Source organism: Eucyclogobius newberryi, unplaced genomic scaffold (genome assembly GCF_026437365.1).
Source record: "Eucyclogobius newberryi isolate DKJ021-1_F unplaced genomic scaffold, fEucNew1.0.hap1 SCAF_97, whole genome shotgun sequence".
NCBI lineage: Eukaryota > Metazoa > Chordata > Actinopteri > Gobiiformes > Gobiidae > Eucyclogobius > Eucyclogobius newberryi.
The window spans coordinates 220,475-241,206 of record NW_027316540.1 but is presented as its reverse complement, the minus strand read 5'-3'; the positions used below and the strand labels follow the sequence as shown (position 1 = coordinate 241,206).

Sequence of the window (20,732 nt, the reverse complement as noted above, 5' to 3'; positions counted from 1 at the left end):
AAAGTCAAAATGAGAAAAAGGTAAAAACCTGCCATGTATACTTAAACGACACAGTAACTTACGACTAAATAAAGACTGGATCGGCTTTTCATCTGTTCTCATTAGCTGCTTGACACACAGCGAAGGAGACGTCCACATATCCCCTGGAAAACGCTGCGACCACACAGATGTTGCCTTCGTCACTAAGATATATTAACGTTGACAACAGGCTGTGGCCATTACCCATGTATAGTCATCCTTTCCAGGGCTCAAGGACAATGCAGCGTTTACCGTTTAGCGAGGAAAGATGACACGTTCCCGTCTAGTTTGTCACCAGCAGAAGAAAGCTCGACCGTTGTTGGCGCAGACTCTAAATAAATAAATAAAATCACATCTTTGAAGAGGAATAATGCCGAGCGTGAGTGACGGAGGCGGTAATCGGGCGGGGAAAGAGTGCGCCGTCATGGCTGTCTGATTAATGTTTGGCCTTTGGGTGCAGTGACAAAGTGGAGCTGACGTTATAGCTGCGTGCTTGCATCTGGAGGGCGGGGTTTCATGCTGGGCATCCAACCTAAGGTCAAAGGTCAGGGCTCTGTAATAAGACTGAGAAAGACTGCGGAGTACAGTCGCCAGTATGTATTATTTTCATTATTCGAGTGATAAAGTCTGGGTTCAATATGGGTTCCAATCAAGATGAGAGACTACAAAAAAAATTAAAGCCGCAAGCGGCATCCAACGGCCCTCGCGGGCCGCCGGCCTTCCGACTCTGCGCTTTCGACTTGATAAAGATGGCGCCCTTATTGTGTGTTGAATAAAAAAAGAACTTGACAGACGGCGACACATTGGACATGGCCAATCCAGTGCAAATGAACACAAGTGTCAGTCAAATTTGCTGCGCCGCCGCACAGAGACCGTAGCACTTGGAATAAAAATATGGATAACTTTTGATGCCGCGCTTGTGTAGATAATTTTTCCCAAAGTAAAGCTTGATCGAGCTATTGCCCACGGAGGAGTTTGTTAAAGTGTGAAGCGTAAATGTGAACATTTCAAGGATTTGGCGTTTTTCCCATTTGTGACAGTATATTTGCAGCTCCACGGCACAGAGACCGTACCACTTAAAATCAAAATATGGATAACTTTTGATGCCCCGTTTGTGTAGATGATTTTCCCCAAATATGAGCTTGATCGGGCAATCGGCCTAGGAGGAGTTCGTTAAAGTGTGAAGCGTAAAAATGTGGTGATTTTAGAGATTTCGCTGTTTTCCCATTTCTGACATATATTTGCGGGTCCGCCACACAGAGACCGTAGCACTTAGAATCAAAATATGGGTAAGTTTTGATGCCCCGCTTGTGTAGATGATATTCTCCAAATATGAACTTGATCGGACAATCGCCCTAGGAGGAGTTTGTTAAAGTGTGAAGCGTAAAAATGTGGTGATTTGAGCGATTCTACGATTTTCCCATAAGGATAACATGGGATGTTTCTGTCAACGCTACGGTTACGCCGTACAAAATATGACTTTGGCTCTCATACTTGTATGATCAGGATGGCAAATTAGAATTTCGTTCAAAATATCATGTCATTTGGAAAAACTCTATTGTTTATAGGCCACTCTGAAGGCCAAATAGTCAGAATTCTGGGAAACGTTTGCGGCTCCGTCGCACAAAGACCGTAAAAGTTATCCTTAAAATTTTGATAACTTTAGATACACCACTTGTCTAGAGGACGTACACCGATTTTGAGGTTGGTGGGCAAAACGCACTAGGAGGACTTCGTTAAAGTGTAAAACATAAAAATGTGGTAATTTGAGAGATTTTGTGGTTTTCCCATAGGGATAACATGGGAGGTTTCTGTCATCGCTACGACTACGGCGTAAAAATTTAGGCATTTTTGTGATTGGCTTTTGTGATCGGGACGGCAAAATAGAATTTTGGGTAAAGTTTAGACAATTTTGGTAAAACTAATTTTTGACCTTCAATGTTAATTTAAAGGTCACTCTGTAGGGGGCGCTATCACTGCCATTTCAATTTTGTCAGCCTAAACTGGTCCAAACTAGAAAGTTTAACAACTGATTCAAATTTGGTCCTAATCGGACTGGTTTTGATCAAATGGGAGCAATTTTTAGACCTGCAATATTCCAAAATAAGTTGTCCAACTTTGCGGCTGCGCCGCACACAGACCGTAAAAGGTATCTCAAAAAATTGAATAACTTTAGATGCCCCACTTGTCCAGAGGACGTACGCCGATTTTGAAGTCGGTGGGCAAAACGCCCTAGGAGGAGTTCGTCAAAGTTTGACGTAAACAAAATGGCTAACTCAGCTTGTTTTCATTTTCAAAGGAAGATGGCGGCCATAGGGTAAGTTTGGGGGCGTGGCCACAATGATTTTTTTTGTTTATACTCACGAGAGGAATGCGTGTCCCGAATTTCGTAGCTTTACGCCAAAGTTGACCTCGGGGCGTCTCCCATAGGCGCAATGTATTTTGACTTTTGTCGGTGGCGCTGTCGCGCCATTTTTTAACGAAAAAAAAAATGGCCCAGAAAAAATAAAATTTTTCGCCGATTCTGAATTTTGGGCAAAGTTTGGTGAGTTTTTGAGCATGTTCAGGGCGTCAAATTAGAGATCAAAGCGCTGAAGAAGAACAAGAAAAAAAAAAATAATAATAATAATAATAATAATATTTTTAGCAAAAACAATATAGCCGTTTTTACTATAACAACAAATGATACATCGTTTGAAAGCTCTAAGCCTTCCCGATGCCGCCATGGGGTGGAATCATCATTACGAGCGCTTACGCGCTCGTCACTCCCTATTCCGTCGGGATGCCCCGCCCACTCCCCATAGACTTCCATTGATTTGAGCAGATACAAGCATGGCCCATGCCTGCGGCATGGATTCTCGCGTACGGGACGATGCCAGGAGGGTTTTTGGAGGAATGCAGCGCTTCGCGCTGCTGTTGTCAACAATTAGTGAATGGGCTACGCCCATTCACTAATTGTTGACTATTTCTGTCATAGCAGGAGTAAGTATGCATGATCCATGCCTTCGGCATGGGCTAGTTCACTGTACTTGCCAGGGGCGACGGGGTACCAAACATGCGGGCGCAGCCCGCATGTTTGGTCAGACAGTTGCAACGCTGCCTTCGGCAGCGTTGCGGGAGCAATAGGCCCTCCCCCTGCTGGGGCTCGGGCCTAAAAACCTTTACATTTTATTATTTTATTATTCATAATTATTTATTTATTTTTAACATTTATATTTTTTTCAAAGATGTGAGAATGTTGCATTGTTGTATATTTTTAAGACGGATAGATTTTTTTAAACAATATTTTCTGTCTGTATAAGAGCTGTAAATAAGAGTGTATAAGAGTTTTTTTGATCAGATTTTTTAAATATTTGTATGTATTTATTTATTATTATACTTCTGCGCCTAATCCGTTTCTGTGCCTAATCTGTGTTGCAACAATGGAATTTCCCCATTGTGGGACAAGTAAAGGTCTTATCTTATCTTATATATCTTATCTTATTTTATCTTATATATGGCACTAATAAATGTTATGGCTCAAGTTAAATATGGTTCACTTAGTTCAAAACATAATCAAACAAAGTAAAGTACTTGACGTTTGGGGGTGTAACGCCTTTTTCCAGTCCAGCGGTGTGACGTCTGACGTCTGTGTAGCAAAATAATACAACTTTTTTTTTTAACTTAGCAGTTCTTCAACAAACGTATGGCTCTATACAAGCCCAACATCATTATGGGTGTAACTCTTTTCATTTCAGATATTTTAAAATGTGCTGCGGCGTGACACGTTATATGTTGAAAAATATCCTTAATTACCTAATACATCTATATATTAGGTAATTAAGGATATATATGTCGAATGATTATGTAACTGCCCCAACTTAGATATGTTATTATTAGTATTTTTCTAAGGACATCGAACGGGTGTACATTTAAACTTTTTCCAGAAAAAAGTAGGTTTTTAATAAGAATAAGATCATTATTTCTTTTGATCTGTGGGTTAAACCTTGAACCCCATAAGTGACAGATGAGCTATTTCAGGATTTTATGTAACTGTCTTTTTAAATATGTGGTTTTCACGTCACACTGCAGGACATTATATTTACTATACTATAGTATATTTAAAGTAGACATAGGCGTGTCAGTTTAGTAAAGAATGTACACATCTTTATGCAAACACCTTTTCTAACTGTCTCTCATTCTAGAATTATTTTATTGTTACAGCAGGGCATTTTAGGACATTTTTATTCAAATGTCATACAATGTGTAATTTGTAGAAGATATTTGTGTGCACAGTTGAGGAAGAAAAATATTCAGAAAGTAATTTAAAGCAAAGAACGCAAAGAATTGTTGTCAAGCACCCATTAACGATGATAAATGAATGTGTTTTTATGGCGTTTGTGAGGTTTATCTGCAGTAATTAAACTACTCTTTTCCCACAACACTATAAAGAACGCTTAGTCACTTTACATTCAGTGTTGTTGCCATGACATCCCATCGTACTGAGAATCACACAAAGTTCTGCGGCCTCCAGACGGTTCACGTGCACACATACAAACAGTCATGCCCATGTCCTTTTGCCTTCCTGGAAAACAGCCAATAAACTCCTTTGTGTTGCGACCGCTCCTATAATAGCATGTCACAGCCGAGTGTACAGCTCATCAGAAACTTCACGAGGACCCAGGGGAAACAAAGCGGCCGTAGACATGTTTTACCCTGCGGCCGTACAAGCCGGCGAGATTGAGAGGAGCATAAAAACAGAAAATGCCTCAGCAAAATGTAAATACCAGGGGGACTGTCCGCCGGAGTGTAACTAGTTTCTGAGACTATGGCCATTTAACGGTCTGCTGCACCGTTCTCATCACACAAATGCCCCCGGCTCAATGCCCGTTACAGGATTTGCGAATTTATCTTGGAAAAAGTAGAAGTCAATTTCCGATCGATGCGATACAAAAACTTGAGGAATGAATATTTGATACATCTTCATCCAAAGTCATGCATCATCACTCAACCGAGAACGCGTGCTTCCGATCGATGGAGGCTCGGTAGGCCGCGGTGCTGAAGCGCACAGTTTGATGAAGTGGGCAACTGCTGAGTGTGCGCCTTCTTTCCTATGCTCTATGTGCGAAGTTAAAGACTAAGCAATAAGGGCCTATAGTGCTCCACATGGGACAGATAAACTTTGCTGGTGAGTGCAACTCCCACAACTATCTGTTCAAACGAGCCAGTATGCAGTAAAACATGCACTGTGTAACTTTTCTGTTGGGAGGTCAGCCACCTGCTTCTCTCCATGGAGACGCTATTGTTTTGCCTGTGATGTCAAATACTATTTAAAATAACCAAAATTCCCTCTGTACTCTGTATTTCTTTTAAAATTGAAAAAAAATAGAGCAAGAAATTTAAACCTAGATCTATCAATATCTAAAATGTGTGCAACTTGGGCACATTTTCGAAGAGCGAGCCTGGTCCCCACGCCCTCCATCACAAACTCAAACAGAACCGTGCAGTAAGATCAGCTTTCGGTGACGTATGTGAAGGAGCTCAGTGGTTATCTGTCATTTAGAACACAAATCAAACTTCTCTCAGATCAACAAGAGTTTTGTGCTTCGCTCATCGAGTCTGCAGTCAGTCCTTTTCCTCGTCTTTTTTCCTCCTAAGCAGCTATAATTGTTTTTATACGAGCAAACCTTGTGTTTCCCTGATTCGCTAATCCACCTGCCAATCATGTCCATCTGAACTTACAGAGATGAGAACAGTGACAAGACTGAGAGTGATCTGGACTTTCTGAGCAGGCAGTGTCCCGCAAAAGGCATTCTTAACTTATCCTGGAGGTACCTAGAGGGGGCAGTCTCTCTTGTAGACCCCCACTACCAGAAAAGTGACATAGTGCATCTTTACATATCAGAAAGCATACTTTAAACGGCTTAATAAAACACTGATAGAATAGATGTCTATAGTAAGAAAAATGACATGCCACTAATTATTCAAAGCATAATGGGATGTGAAATTGAAGGTGTTGTTGCTGTTGTTATGGTGCACTTTGACTAGTTTCCTCGTATGTAGAAATGAAGAATGGTCTATTTACGAGGAAATTCTCCCTGCAGCGCTTTGACGCCAGCACTACTGGACTTAAAAGTAGGCCAGGACTCGGAGGGAGCACACCTGACCGCGCGGCAGTTCACACGCTAGGATTACCAGCAGCGTAAAGCTTCATTAGTGGTCGTACAGTGAGTGGCAGCCGACGACTAATTAATTGGGTCTCCGTGACTTCTCTTTGTTTAACTTAATGTTCCGACCAGGTAATGTGGACAGTGGACACCCGTCTAAATAATGAAAAAGTTTACACAAAGGTGCTTTTTGTTAGCGTCAGCACTTGCTTTTTTGTGGTTGTAGGCTTTATTGACAGGAAAGTAGAGTGTGAAATGGGGGAGAGAGAAGGGAGGACATGCAGTATATTGTCGAAATCAGGAATCAAACTCACGACTTCACCAATTGTTTTAACTCCATGAAAAAGAAATCTGTTTTGATATTTTCTTTTCAACAAGGAAATCAACTTTCTATTCAAATGTAGATTGTCTTGAGTTGTTTGAATACAAAGTAGAAAAAATATGTCTTGAGTGCTCCGTGGTACAATGCAGTCATCCTGTATTTAGTCATCAACAAAAACATATCAGAAAAGCAGTTTAAAATCCAAATGGTGAAGGTCATGAACAAGATTTATGACATTAATATATTTGTTTCATAATTGAACTAGAATTAACTAGTATAGTCAAATTCAAGTATTTATTTCTTCATTTTATACAGGTTGTTTAATCATTGTTCATTGTTTTATGTTGCACCGAATCACCAAAGCAAGTTCCTATGTTCGTGAATTCTGTTCATTAACAACCTTTTCTGATTCAAAGGAGAGTTTCCACCCTTCTTAATAAGACGCGTTGTTGTTGTGTTTCTGTATTTCACTGGAAGACGATTAAAATATAGGGATTCTTGAATGTTGCGTTGTCACATGTAAAAGGTCGATCCAGGCAATAAGATTCAACAGAAAACAGGCAAAAAACTGTGCCAAATCGGTGCAAAGTTCATACAAAATGGCTTAATCAGAAAATGAAACGTCCCACTTCAAAAAGGAGCGTTTCACTCAAACTCAAAAGGAAAGTTGGATCCTCTGACCACAGCGAGACTTTATTATCGCTCCAGGCACATTACAATCTCAAGTATTTACTCCTCAGTCCCAATAGGGGAAGAGAACTGCTTCTGTTTGAGGCAAACCAAAACATGGCTTTACATGATAATAATCTCACTAATGATGAGACGTTCCATTCACTGTCAATGCAGCGGTCATTGTGTTTACGTCCACACCAATCTGATTTTTGGAGTTATAAGATTTTTGAAATGTCATGTTAACTGTTGGATTAGAACAATCTGCTTTTGTTCTAATTGTTCACACTTGGGCCGGTGTTTACAAGGAAATATATGCAAAAAAAAAAGTCAACTAATGTAGCAAAGACAAAAACAAAAGAGCAAATGTTCAAGACCGAAAGAGTTATTTGAAAATGATCCGTAACACAGTAATTACTCTGAAAATCCATTAATGAACTGGCACTAATCAGATTTCTTCCGTGCACGTAAACACAAACCGAAAATCAGATCTAGTGATGGGCTTATCTGATTCTCACTGGTCATGTAAATGGACCCAGAGACAAAGTGAAGCCCTGATGAGAGTCGGGCTCCTAATATAGTCCTGTTCTCCTCTACCAACCGTCCACCACCTGATCTCTGGATATCAGCTTCAGCACAACAGCTCCTTCTCCATTTAAGGCCAAGATTTGTAAACATGTCCAGGGAGACACTGAGGACCACTTAAGTAACGCGTTATGACACTTGGTTTGTGCCAATTTTAATCCAATGTATGATCTAGACTCGCTTTGGTCCAGGTTTAGTTCTGATCGTGTCCAGGTTCACCTCTGGGTTTATTACCTGGGTTCTTTACAGATAAATACTCAAAGATCAGGCAGCGGACAACGAGATGCGGGTGGATATCACGGACAACATGTTAAAGACTTTATATGTGAATAGTTACAGCCAGGGGAACGTCCTCTAACGACCTCTGTGGGGGAAGCGATCCATTCATTTCAATGTAGAAGAGCTAATCTATCACCCACTGTTCAAGCGCAAACACAGACTTTTAGGAGTTACATTGACCCAAATACATAGATTAAGAACGATAAAACGGTCAGTCTATATTTGTACGGTAGCTGTGGGCTAAATGTTACTGTAATGCTAGCGCTGTCTGCTGCATTTTAACATCTACAGAACAATTTGATACCTTTGCAGAGGTAATGCCATATCAACAACCTACATGAAGAATTGACTTGAATTACCGTATTTTCCGCACTATAAAGCGCACTGGATTATAAGGCGCACTGTCAATGAATGGTCTATTGTCGATCATTTTTCATATAAAAGACACACTGGACTATAAGGCGCATTAAGCGAACCAAAACGTGTACCACATAAAATCGCTTCGAGGTCAGTAAATACAACCAGAATTAATCCATATATAAGGCGCACTGGATTATAAAGGCATTTTTGAGAAAATTAAAGGCTTTTAAGTGCGCCTTATAGTGCGGTAAATACGGTAGTTGTGCTTAAAATACACATACGTCACCAGGAAACATATTGGAAAAGTAAAAAAGTTAAGATTCCTATTGAGTCAAAGGAGAGTTTCCGCCCTTCTTAATATGACGCGTATGACTGTATCTGTACTTCACTGGAAGACACTTAAAATATAGGGAATCTTGAATGTCACACAAACACCACCCATACCAAGGTCGGTCCAGGCGATAAGATTCAACAGAAAATAGGCAAAAAAGCCAAAATACTGTGTCAAATCGGTGCAAAGTGGATTCATACAAAAACGACTTAATCAGAAAATGAAACTTCCCACTTCAAAAAGGGAGCATTTCATTCAAACCACAGCGAGACTTTATCGTCGCTCCAGGCACATTACAATCTCAACTCATTTTCAAGGACTCTTCCAAGTATCTTCTTTGAGTGATGTGATGCGGCGCTCCGGCCTGCTATCGCTGCATCGCCGGGCGCCTCAGAAGTCATCCATCACTGCGAGTTAAAGTGCCGATTCCCTTGACATACACTGATATAGTGGAAGTTTAAAAAATAAAAATAAGAAAAAATCAGTGACAAAGCCAACCCTCATAAATGCCGAGCCTGACATGGTTTATGTTTGTACTTCTACAGTTAACAACCAGCGACGATTCGGCCGGAGGAACACGCTCCCCGAAGGGAAAGAGCAATTCCTCCTTTTAGCTCGTCTGCCTACATGTGTTTGGCTTTGTGAAGAATCTAAAAGAGCTGTCAGGGGGATTTTAACTCAGCGTAAAAAGCACTGCAATGATTTAATTTAGATTGCGTCTTCTCTTTCCATAATGTTGCAACAGGGAATTTAAATGTCACCAGTGAATATTTTAGTTGTTTGGTTAAATGTGTGCAGAAGTCAGGATCGGGAGGCGGATATTTTCCCGCGATCATGAGGAAAATTGTAAATAAGGGTTGAAAAATTTGATAAAAATAAATTGCTGAAGAAGGGTTGTCAAAAGTATCAATACTCTGAAGCTAGATACTCATTTGAACAGGTGAAGATACAGAAGATGACATAAGTTGGAGCTTTTCTGAATGGTTTGAATAGTTTTGATCATTAGGCTGAGCAAAATAATATGTCTGTTTGCCGTAACCCGACCGACCCGGTATGAAACCAGCCGACTGAAAAATACATATCAGCATTTTGTTGAAAAAACGTCAATCTTTTATTTTTCAATAATTTTGCTGACTCACCAACCGCTCTTTCCTAAACCGCTGTGTCGAATATTTTTATCACGCTGGCAAACCGATCTTTCATCCCAAAGTACTGACAACGCACTGCGCAACGCATGTGCGTGCATCATCATATTTGGTCCTTCACATGCGTCTGTAACAAAACAGAATGCATATAAGTGTCGCTACATTGTCGTTGACAAGCTGGTTTGCTTCTGTCGGCGCCACTGAAGTGTCCATTGTACATGCCACGCTCTATCACGCATTAAATTTGACTTACGCAACGCATTCTGGGATTGAAACACGCCCAGCAGCGTCATCACAACAAACATGGCGGCGCCCGTGTCCCCTGCATGTTCCCCCCGCTCGTCTTCGCTACCAAAATAAAGGATAGCGGCGTACAAAAGGTCGATTGAAATATCTTAAAATCGTGAGATTTAGTCTCCCGATCGGGTTGATAGAGACGATTTCCGTCATTGACTGTTGAAGCCTGACCCCTGGACTGTTGAAGCCTGACCCCAGGACTGTTGAAGCCTGACCCCTGGACTGTTGAAGCCTGACCCCTGGACTGTTGAAGCCTGACCCCAGGACTGTTGAAGCCTGACCCCAGGACTGTTGAAGCCTGACCCCTGGACTGTTGAAGCCTGACCCCAGGACTGTTGAAGCCTGACCCCTGGACTGTTGAAGCCTGACCCCTGGACTGTTGAAGCCTGACCCCTGGACTGTTGAAGCCTGACCCCAGGACTGTTGAAGCCTGACCCCTGGACTGTTGAAGCCTGACCCCTGGACTGTTGAAGCCTGACCCCAGGACTGTTGAAGCCTGACCCCTGGACTGTTGAAGCCTGACCCCTGGCGGTCATTCCGAGTCCAAAAAATTTTGATCTTTTTTTTTTGCCTTCAAAGTAAAAAAAAATAAGAATTTGCCTACCGTCCGACCCACTTGAAAAATGTTGGCTCGGGTTACGGCAAACATCCATATTATTTTGCCAGACCACATGACAAATATTAGGCCTGTTCTTTCTATTGGAATTGAGTTTGGTGTAAGTGATAGCCCTTTTGGAGAATGGGTCACATGCGACGCTGGTTGATCAATACTGCTTCGTGTTTGTGTCCTTCATCTCTGTAAAGGTCAACTGTGTATCGGAAACATTGTGAAACATTTTATAAGGTCATTTTGTTGTGGGTGGGAAAACATCACTCGTAAAGTTGCCAGTTGTTGGAGGTAAAAAGTGCAGTTATATTTTCAAATCTAAAACCTTTGTTGAGGTGACTTATCAAATCAACCAAACATAAGGTGCAGTATGTAAAATATCTGGGGTCCGTCACCTGTTTTGCCTGGAATGTTCCACAGTATGACATTAAACGTAGGCCAATATAAGATAAGATAAGATAAGCCTTTATTTGTCCCACAATGGGGAAATTCCAGTGTTGCAACACAAAGTAGGTACAGAAGTAAATCATAAAAAGCAGATCACTTATAGAAAACTTTACAAAACACTCTTTAAAAAAAAAAAATAATAATAATAACAATAGTAACACTCTTATTTACAGCTGTTATATGGACAGAGAATATTGCACCAAGATGATTGACATTATGGAAGTATTTCACATGAATATGACAGTAATAAACATGATTATGTCAGTGTTGCACATCTATCAATCATGCATTTATCAAATGACTGGCTTTTGGATTGCTTCATAAAATACATGCATTCTGACTGTAAGCAGGGTCGCCTCTCCACAGATCTGAGAAGTGGTCCCTGTTACATCATGACATTTAATGCTACAAAATGGAACATTAAAAGTAATTTAACACTAGTAAATAATTTAATCATGAAGCCAAGGTCAGTAATTCACAAAAAGATGTTTAGTAATTCCAAGTTAGTGGCGCTAAGCAATGGACAGGTCTAGAGTCTGATTTATTGTCAGCTTTTTCTGCATTCACTTCACTTCGCTGCACCTCTACTCTACATTTTTATGCTAATGTTGGATGTATTACGGAAATCTAGTGTGTTCAATCTTGATGCGAGTGCCGAGCATTTTAAACCGTGCGCAACCATCATTTTGCTTTGTTTGTCGGCTCAAGTCATCACAGGAAATACAATGGTTTATCACAAGAGCAGGTCATAGTTTGTCCTGCGTTCCCTCTGGTTACTTGCAGACTGCCTGTCACACCAACTACAGCGTACTTGTACTACAGTATTTGACCAACGCATCACAAGTTCACCCAATAATACAGAAAAAGTACTCGTCTTATCAGCTCAAAACCGTTCCAGACCACTGTGGCGTCCGGGAATGTTAGACTCTTTTGTGTATTCGTTCAAAAGACTCGCACCTTCACCCAGAATGCATTTGCAGTGCTCCGAGACATGCGTAACAGCACACATTGATTTAGATGCCTTCAGAAACGGCCCCCGAACTAGACCCTGGTCGCATTTGGTACAAACCCACGTCTGGACCCCTCAAACGGCCCGGATCCGCTCCACAGTGAACCCATGGAAACACAGCGGCGCACCTTTAAATAAACTAACCTGCTCTTCTCTAGTTACACCAACAACACTGACAACTCCCATCTAACTACCCCTCTGGCAAAAATACTGTGGTCACCTCATGTATATTTTATGATGTTATTTCTCTGGCAATGCGGTGGATTTCACGGCCTCTTTTTATAGTATTCCCAAAAATCAAATTACATGGCAGTCGAATGAATACCGTCCACTAAAAGATTTTCAGTGACGAAGTCTCGGATATGCACACTTGTTATGTTAATACAAACAATATTACGTTGAGGAGAAAAAGTAATTTACGGCTTAAATGGAAGATAAATGCCTTTCACTACCTCGGTTCCTTTTAATGAAATCCCATTTGTATACGTTTTATAAGCCGCTTGCAAATAATAGCTCTGATTCAGAACAACAAAGCAGCCGAGAGCGGACATCTGCCGATTAGAATACAGCGATTACAAGTGTTAGCGTTGCATATCCGACTTCATAAAAGAGGCTCAATGAGAGGCCCCTCTGTGTCGCCGTTATGAGAAAGAACCATTTGATATCAGATCAATGGCACTGGCGATGGGAGGAGGAGGAGCAGGAAGCCGGGCAGCCATTTGTTCTCATTCTAGGTCCAAATACAAAAAAATAAGCAGCAAGATCACAGACAGCCAGGGCAATATGTCAATGCGGTTATTAAATCAAGCTACCTTCTGTTGGTTATTGCCGTAAGCCAGGGAAAGAAAGCAAAGGGCTAAAAAAAAATAAGAAAAAGAGAGAGCACACACAATCAGGCCTGGAAAGTCACAAAATGAAATGAGATTACTTGAAATTTGGATGCTTTAGCTACAGAGATGAACGCATTGCTTGTAAATATGGTTTTCTATTTATTTAAGTAAAAGTGTTTTATTTTGGTGTACTGGGTGTCTACATTTACTATTGTCCAAGAAACAATGTGCTAAGCTAGAGTTACCGCATTTTCCGGACTATAAGTCGCACTGGAGTATAAATCGCACCAGCCAAAAAATGCATAATAGAGAAGAAAAAAACATATATAAGTCGCACTGGAGTATGAAATGTGGTTGCAAGTGTGAAAATAACAAATAATATCACATATAAGTCGCTCCGGAGTATAATGTATATAAGTATTAATATAAGTATAAGTCGCACCCCGGACAAAACTATGAAAAAAGGTGCGACTTATAGTCCGGAAAATACGGTAATACTGGCTCAGTCTTTGTCTGTTTGCTTACCCTGAGAAGATACATCAAATTAACACACTAAATTAAAAAAAAAATGATTCTATTCTTTACCATTATTACACAATTTCCATATTTTTTCATATATTTTAAGTATAAATCAAATTACTATGTTAAAAATGACTAGAATTGGCTCAAATGAAATATTCTACTCTTTGCAGTGATACGTAAAGGTGCATTATGTAACTTTTCTATTTTCCAGGCCTAGTTACAAGTCAGACCTGAGGCAATTAAAACACCTGTAATCAAATGAATGCAAGATATACGAGTTGAATGGAGACAAGCAGAAACGTGACATTTCCTGCTCCTTTAAATAACATCCACTTTTACTTCCTCCCACAGATTGACGCCTACATAATGAAAATCTCCTTAAATATAATAGATTAGTTAAGGTATGGAACGAACATAAATTAAAACAGGCTTTCAAGGTTTTCTGCCGACAGCTGAAACAAAACGGCGGAGAACGCACCAACTTCCTACCGTCTTCACGTACGTTCTCACGGCGACCGTAATGGCAGTCCAGAGAAAGGGCCCAGGCACTTGTTGGAGACAGAGTGGAAATGGCAGTCTATGCTTTTAATTACAATCATTTGTCACCTGAAAGTGTTTCAATAACGGCGAATCGCAGAGAAAAAAAGGGACATATAGAAGCGTCCCCCGGGCTTCTTCCCTCTGTGATTATAAAGATAACACAGGACAAAGAAGTGAGATTGGCCAGACTTTTCACACTGCAGAAGTTCAAAGCTTTCAGGACAGAAAGTATTAAGACTACAAACTTATGAGACAAGCACTTTTATGCAAGGGAGACGGAAGGAACTAGAAATTGGTCTCGGGGCAAAATTGCAGTGTCCCTCAGGATCACTGTTTAAATGGTGTTTAAAAGTTTCAGTAGAGAGAGAGTAAGACGCTGAACGGCAAAAGTTTATGTCTGTCCTTATTCTTTGGGTTGGCAGATGTTTTATTACTGCCTCTTTGTCAATTTTGAAGACTGGCACATCTTTCATTGTAGAGTTGTCTGAAAAAAGTGACACAAAGATCACATAAATGGAACAAAGTTAGTATAAGTTCGTGTGAGAATGGTCTAGATATCTGAATTAAGACCACATGGTAATATCAAAGAAACTGCCATTATTATGTAGGGGAAATGACAGTCTATCATCAGTGGTATTGTGCCTTCTTCTTTTCATTTCTTCTTGTGACAACATGAAGATATAAGGTGAGTTATCATAGCTAAGCAGGTTATCAATTGTTATGTTATGCACCAACCTATGAGATTCAATTTTACGCTCTGTATTACCAAAGACAAACAACCGTATGCAAACAGCGGAAAATAAGATTCTTGAGTAAATTCCCAGTCGCTCCGAAGCTGATTACACTTTTATTTACACACCTTAGTTATGCAAGCAGTTTCATTTAGTTTCGACAGTGCAATCCAAAATGACTTATGGGCTGTTTGCCATTCCATTTCCGACTATGTTTTGGGAAGACTGATGAGACAGAAGTTTCATATTTACTGGTAATGGGTGGTTTTATTCTCTTTAATGTGGTCCACGCCCAGTGCGTCGCTCGCATCAGGGACGTTTTTGTTGTAGGTAAAAGGGAACTGAGTATGATGTTTGAACGTGCGGGTCAAAATGTTCAAAAGAAAATAAACTGCAGAGACTTTAAGTGGAAAGAAAGTATAATAATAATAATAATGAGGTGATAATGTAATCTGTCATTCATCCAGGAGTTGGAAATAGAAAAACGTTTGACTTTCATTGAGATGGAAGTCGAAACATCTACATTTCTAAAACAGTGACTACCTCTGGAACTTTTTCTACCATATAAGGGACTGTGTATCTATGGAAGGAGGTTACATTTAATACACATATGAATAGATAAGATACTGTCCAAATATAGTCTTGGATGCAGCATCAAAAGGAAGGCTGTCGTTTGAGTTATTATAAGTAGTGCTGTCAATGGATTTAACAATTTAATCATATTAATCACACTTTTCAAATATGATGAATCACAATTATCATATTGGGCGATTTTTAAAAATGTAATAATTGAAGTAATTGTGTAAATAAATGAAGTAATTGTGTACATTTTCTTGAAAATTTGAAAAATCTTGAAAATGAAATGCATTATGTCACGAATCTAAACTTACTTAAAAGAACAACTAGCAATTTAAGTCAAGACATCATATTTCATGTTGAATCTTTGCGGCCACATGTTTCAGTTAAAAGTATAAGACCATTAAACAAGTTGGGTTAAAAAATAAATCAATGCAACGTAATAAATGTTGAACTGTCTCTTACTGTTGATAAATGAAATGATAAAATCTAAAATAAATGCTCTATAATTAATCACATGAGGTAACTTGACAGCCCTGATTACACCTATTGTAGCTAATTACAATATCAATGTGTTTATTTTGCACGTGAATGTGATGTTGGCATAACAGGGCATAATGTGAGTATGCCTGATCAGAAGTCAATGAGTCTAAATAATATTCATAATGATGAGGCCAGTGTCTGCTTTATGCATAAGAAAGCACGTCCTTGGCATCGTTGCAACATGTTTTACTGCTGGATTCCAGAAGCGACATTGCTATTCATTTTGTCGGTTAATTAAAATCACGAACAAGGCGCACGCGAATGCTGGTTCTTTTGTGTTGTGGAAAAAAGCATGTAGCACTTCTAAGCCCTCGAGATGCTTTATTATCAAAGGCTTCGCAAACAGTAACAGGGTATGCCAGATTTTCTTTTAATAAGCCCATACTAAATTCTGTTGTGGTGAAACTTCTCAACTTGCATCTAAAGACAAATTTAGTACCAAGAGAGTGGAGCGAATGTCTGTTCGCCGCTTTGGGACTTGGGTCATTTAATTAGAGACATCTTTAAGAGTACAATCTGCTGGCGCACTGGGAGTCTTAAGCACCGCACTTGTCAATATTGCCTCGGTTAAGCTGCATCTGTCACTAGCTGTCTATCAGTATTTATTATTAACACTCTAGATTCCTTTTTTTTGTTCTTTTTTGGCTTTATCAGACAGGACAGAACTGCGTGAAATGGGGAAGGACACTGCAACAAACTGTCAAGCATAACTCCAAATCGATTTCCCGAGTGATGCTTGTTCTGGTGACACAAATCAGCCGAGAGCGCCTCACTTAATAGCGATTTCTGTGAGAAGGACGACTTATTGCGTTGGACACAAAGGTTGAATCAATCAGTTTAGCTCTCTAAAGAGGCATGGAGAGCCCGCGGGTGATTGGCATAGTTGCTTGTTGTACATGGAAAAGACAATCAACAATTAGAGCAGCCATTATAGAAGATACCATCTCTTCCTACGCAGCAAAAGGAAAACTTTTAAACATTAAGCAACTTGAAAGGTAGCACTTATTCAGACATTGTGAATTTAATTAAGAGGCAGAAGCTAAGAGCCACCATTTCAGAAAGATGAAAAGGCTCTACAGTCCAGCTGACTCAACCTTGATGATGGATGTGCGATTTTAACTAAATAGGGGGTAAAAAACAATCTCATAATACAGAAGTGCAGCAGCCATAAAGCATTGTGCGTGCGTCCGTCTCTGCACTTAACAAAATGAACAACATGCACTCTCGGTTTATAATGTGGCTAATCCTTTACCGCTATCAAACAACTTTGAAACCGTACGGGAAAACCTGTAAGGAAGTTGGACAAAAACTTCCGCAGCTTACTTTGTGGCAGCTTTCAGAAGACGTGACATGCCTGTTAGTGACGGTTACGACAGAGCTGCTATATCGCACATGTGAGCCATCAAACAGCAGCACAAAGGTTGCATTTGCATGAACATTTCAACAGTACAGTGTACATTAGGACAAGTGAAGACAATGACTGACGATGACTAAAAAACGACGAGTGACGACGATGAATGACAATGTCCTAAAATGTACACCGTACTACAGGCATTCAGGACAGTGTCTACTTTTCAAAGTCCAATTTTTCACTCGTCGCCTGACAGTGAACTCGACACTCCTCCGTGAACCTGTATTTGAGCCATGACTCTAAATTGGAGCTTGACCAGGGCCTGACCTCAACGCTGAAGAAAATGCCCCGGACAGGCAGTTTGCAGACACTTAATGGACAAACGATTGGTTACAGCCCGCACGACACTTTCCATGAGCAAAAAACGGCGTCGAAAAGCACACTCCCGGTCAGCACTCGTACCGTCGGTCGGCAGTAAATTCCCTTCAAGGACAAAGAGAACCCAGGAACCTTATCAGAGAGACATCAGCACTAAACGCTCTGGTTAACCTAGCCTAACCTGGCATTGTGTCCCACTCCACTCAACTACAAGCATTTTAATATTTCTACAGTCAGAAACAAAGACAAGTGAAACAGCAAAAGCAACAAAGCTGTTACTCAATTTTAAAATACAAAATGTGAGGCTTCAAATGCTTTCAGATGCAGTAGGTAATCAAGCAGGAGTTGCCATGTGTTTTCATTACCAAACTAGTAAAGCGCAGCACGATTTTGGGATAAAAAATGATGAAGTATTGCAATTAGATTTGCGCAGTATGTTTTGGAAGCCAAAGAGCCCACGGTGCACTTTTTAAACACATTCAGGAGCATTATCATTTGAGAAAAGACTGAAACTGTCAAACGAATACAAGAATCACAGTCACAAAGCTCTAAACTACAGGGTTAGCAAAAATTATTCATGAAAAGCGGGATCATTTGTAGTCTGCAGAGTTATTTGAATAACTACATGTGGCCTTTGTGTTGTCAAGTCAATTGTAATTTATAGCTCAGCCCTCATCACGAATCCCTTGCCAACAGAAAAAGTAGTAGTAAAAATACTTTCAACTTCCTTAGATCAAGAGAAGGACAGAAGAGTGTGACCTACATCGTGTACGCTGCACTTTTTATTGCGCATACGTGCCGATAACATACCTGCGCCTACAATTTATCACCGGGTGACAACCTGATTCGTCTGCACCCTTTGACGCCTTGTTCAGCACTTAAGCGCATTCGCGTCATGCCATGGAGAGCTTGTTTCGAACAAATCGCACTTATGGCAAGGATGGAAGGGGAAATCAGCTACTGGACATGCCGCAGAGCCCAGCAGAGGAAGCCGGAGTCCAAATTCCCAACAAGTAGCGCGATCTCAAACAAAGACTTCCATCTGCTCACTGGCCAAGCTTCAGACCGCCGTTATCCAGCTGTGGAGGAGCTCGTCGACCGTCGCGAACATCTATCTGTAGCTGTATTCATAATCAAAAGTGTCTTGTTGTGCGCCGTCTGCTTGGATTGGCCTTCTCAGATTCACAGTGCAGTTAGTGATTGTGCACACTCTGATGCAATGATCTTGTTAGCTCCTCCAGCCCGGCTCGGCCTCTCTCTTCACGCTGTGTTTTCCAGGTTTTCCACTGTCCGCACAGGGGGATTACAACACGGCGCTCCCAGAAGGGCAGATACGACCCTCCTCTTGTGCAACGCGCACTCGCCAACATCTTTATCTGATGCTCTGCCAGCTGAGGCTACAGCCCGACGCAGAATTGCCTTGGATATATATTACCGTGCTCGCCCCCAGAAAAAATGGGAGCGCAGATGAGCAGAATCCCGCAACGTTTGCCACACAAATGTTTTAGAGTTGAACCTCTGTGCCCCCGAAACCCCCGGAGGAGCAGCTCAGGTGGCGGCGAGTACAGTGTGTAGCCATTTGTACTGCACAATCCCTAGGGCATCTACAGAAGGCAATAGAAAACACTGAATCAATGAGAGCGGCGAATTAGAGATCAAATGAACAGTTTCGTGGAACCTGACACTTGTTGCGTGGCTCCAATAACACACACTACAACGGGAGATTTGATGAAAACTACACAACCACAACGAATTTATATAGCTACAGTTTGTTTCTTTTTTGGAGGGAATAATGTGGTGGGATGAAGTGACAAAACAGAGCTGACAGCTGCTGCAGAGCTAATGTGGACCATGTTTCTTTTATTTTAGGCACTAATTAGGATTGCAACAAACGACCATTTTGCTAATCGATTAGTCCAGTGATTGTTCTTTTGATTAATCGATTTGTTTTTTAGAACACAAACTTGATTTACAACATTACAAAAATAAAGATTGTGCTATAATTCCATGAAATGTAGATTCACCGTATTTATTAAGTCATAAAACGTATATATTCTCAGCTCATAGTATGCTTTGGAACTTAATGATTATTCCATTACTAAATTAGTTGACGTTTAATTCAATAATTGATTAGTTGCAATTAATCAATTAGCTTGTTGCAGCCCTTGTTACAATATGTGTGTTATTCTATTTTTTAAACTGCATTTATACTATGACAAAATATGTATTACTCTAGTGCTTTCAGTGACATCCAGCAATGTAAAAACTGTTATTTCCAACGCCAACTTTTGATTCAAATGATTATACAAGGCCAAATCTTTAGGTAACTTCTGCTGCCTGAGAACTCATGGAATTGCTGACAGATGGCAATGATAATACAAAAAAAAGGTAATTTAATTAGTCAAGTAAATGAAAGATTAGATTGTGCCGACCCTATAGTTATCTGGAGCATACATTGTGATTTTTAAAACAAGACGATAATTGGCTATGTAATTAATGATAGATTAAAATGATTATAATCTTCCTGAGTACAAGAGTTTACATAATCTAATAGTGTGCACATTATTCAAATCACAATCTCCGCAGACTTGGACTTAATTCCCACTCAAGTTGTATTCAGTGACGCGTTAAATATCCACATGAAATCTTTGCCCTGCCTTGAAAGGAACACGCCCCATCCATCATCGCAGCATTGACAGCCAGTTTCAAAACAATTATAAATCAGATATCGTGTTTGTTCTATTCAATCAGTAATTAACCTCACGGCACACTGGAAGACACAGTTCACATTACCAGTCAAAGCCACTCTGCGCTCTTTGACATCTTTATCGTCCTGCCGCGGTGTGAGAATCAATTTTTGTGCCTCAAACAAATGGAGCCGGCAGAGAAGAGTCTGGTGAAGCATATAAACTAAACCCCCCCCCCCCCCCCAAATGACACATAAAAGTCCCGTGTGGATTTGAAAATAACACCTCCCGCGGCCCAAATACACAGATGCGCGTCCACATCGTCGTCTACACTCCACCAGGTCGGACGAAGTATTCCA

The 20,732-nt window shown here is 40.5% G+C and overlaps 1 protein-coding gene across 7 annotated transcripts in view; it reads right to left on the bottom strand.

Moving 5' to 3' along the window:
- The window catches only part of kcnip4a (potassium voltage-gated channel interacting protein 4a), a 189,954-nt gene that overhangs the window by 33,640 nt on the left and 135,582 nt on the right, over positions 1-20,732 (bottom strand). The window lies entirely within an intron of this gene.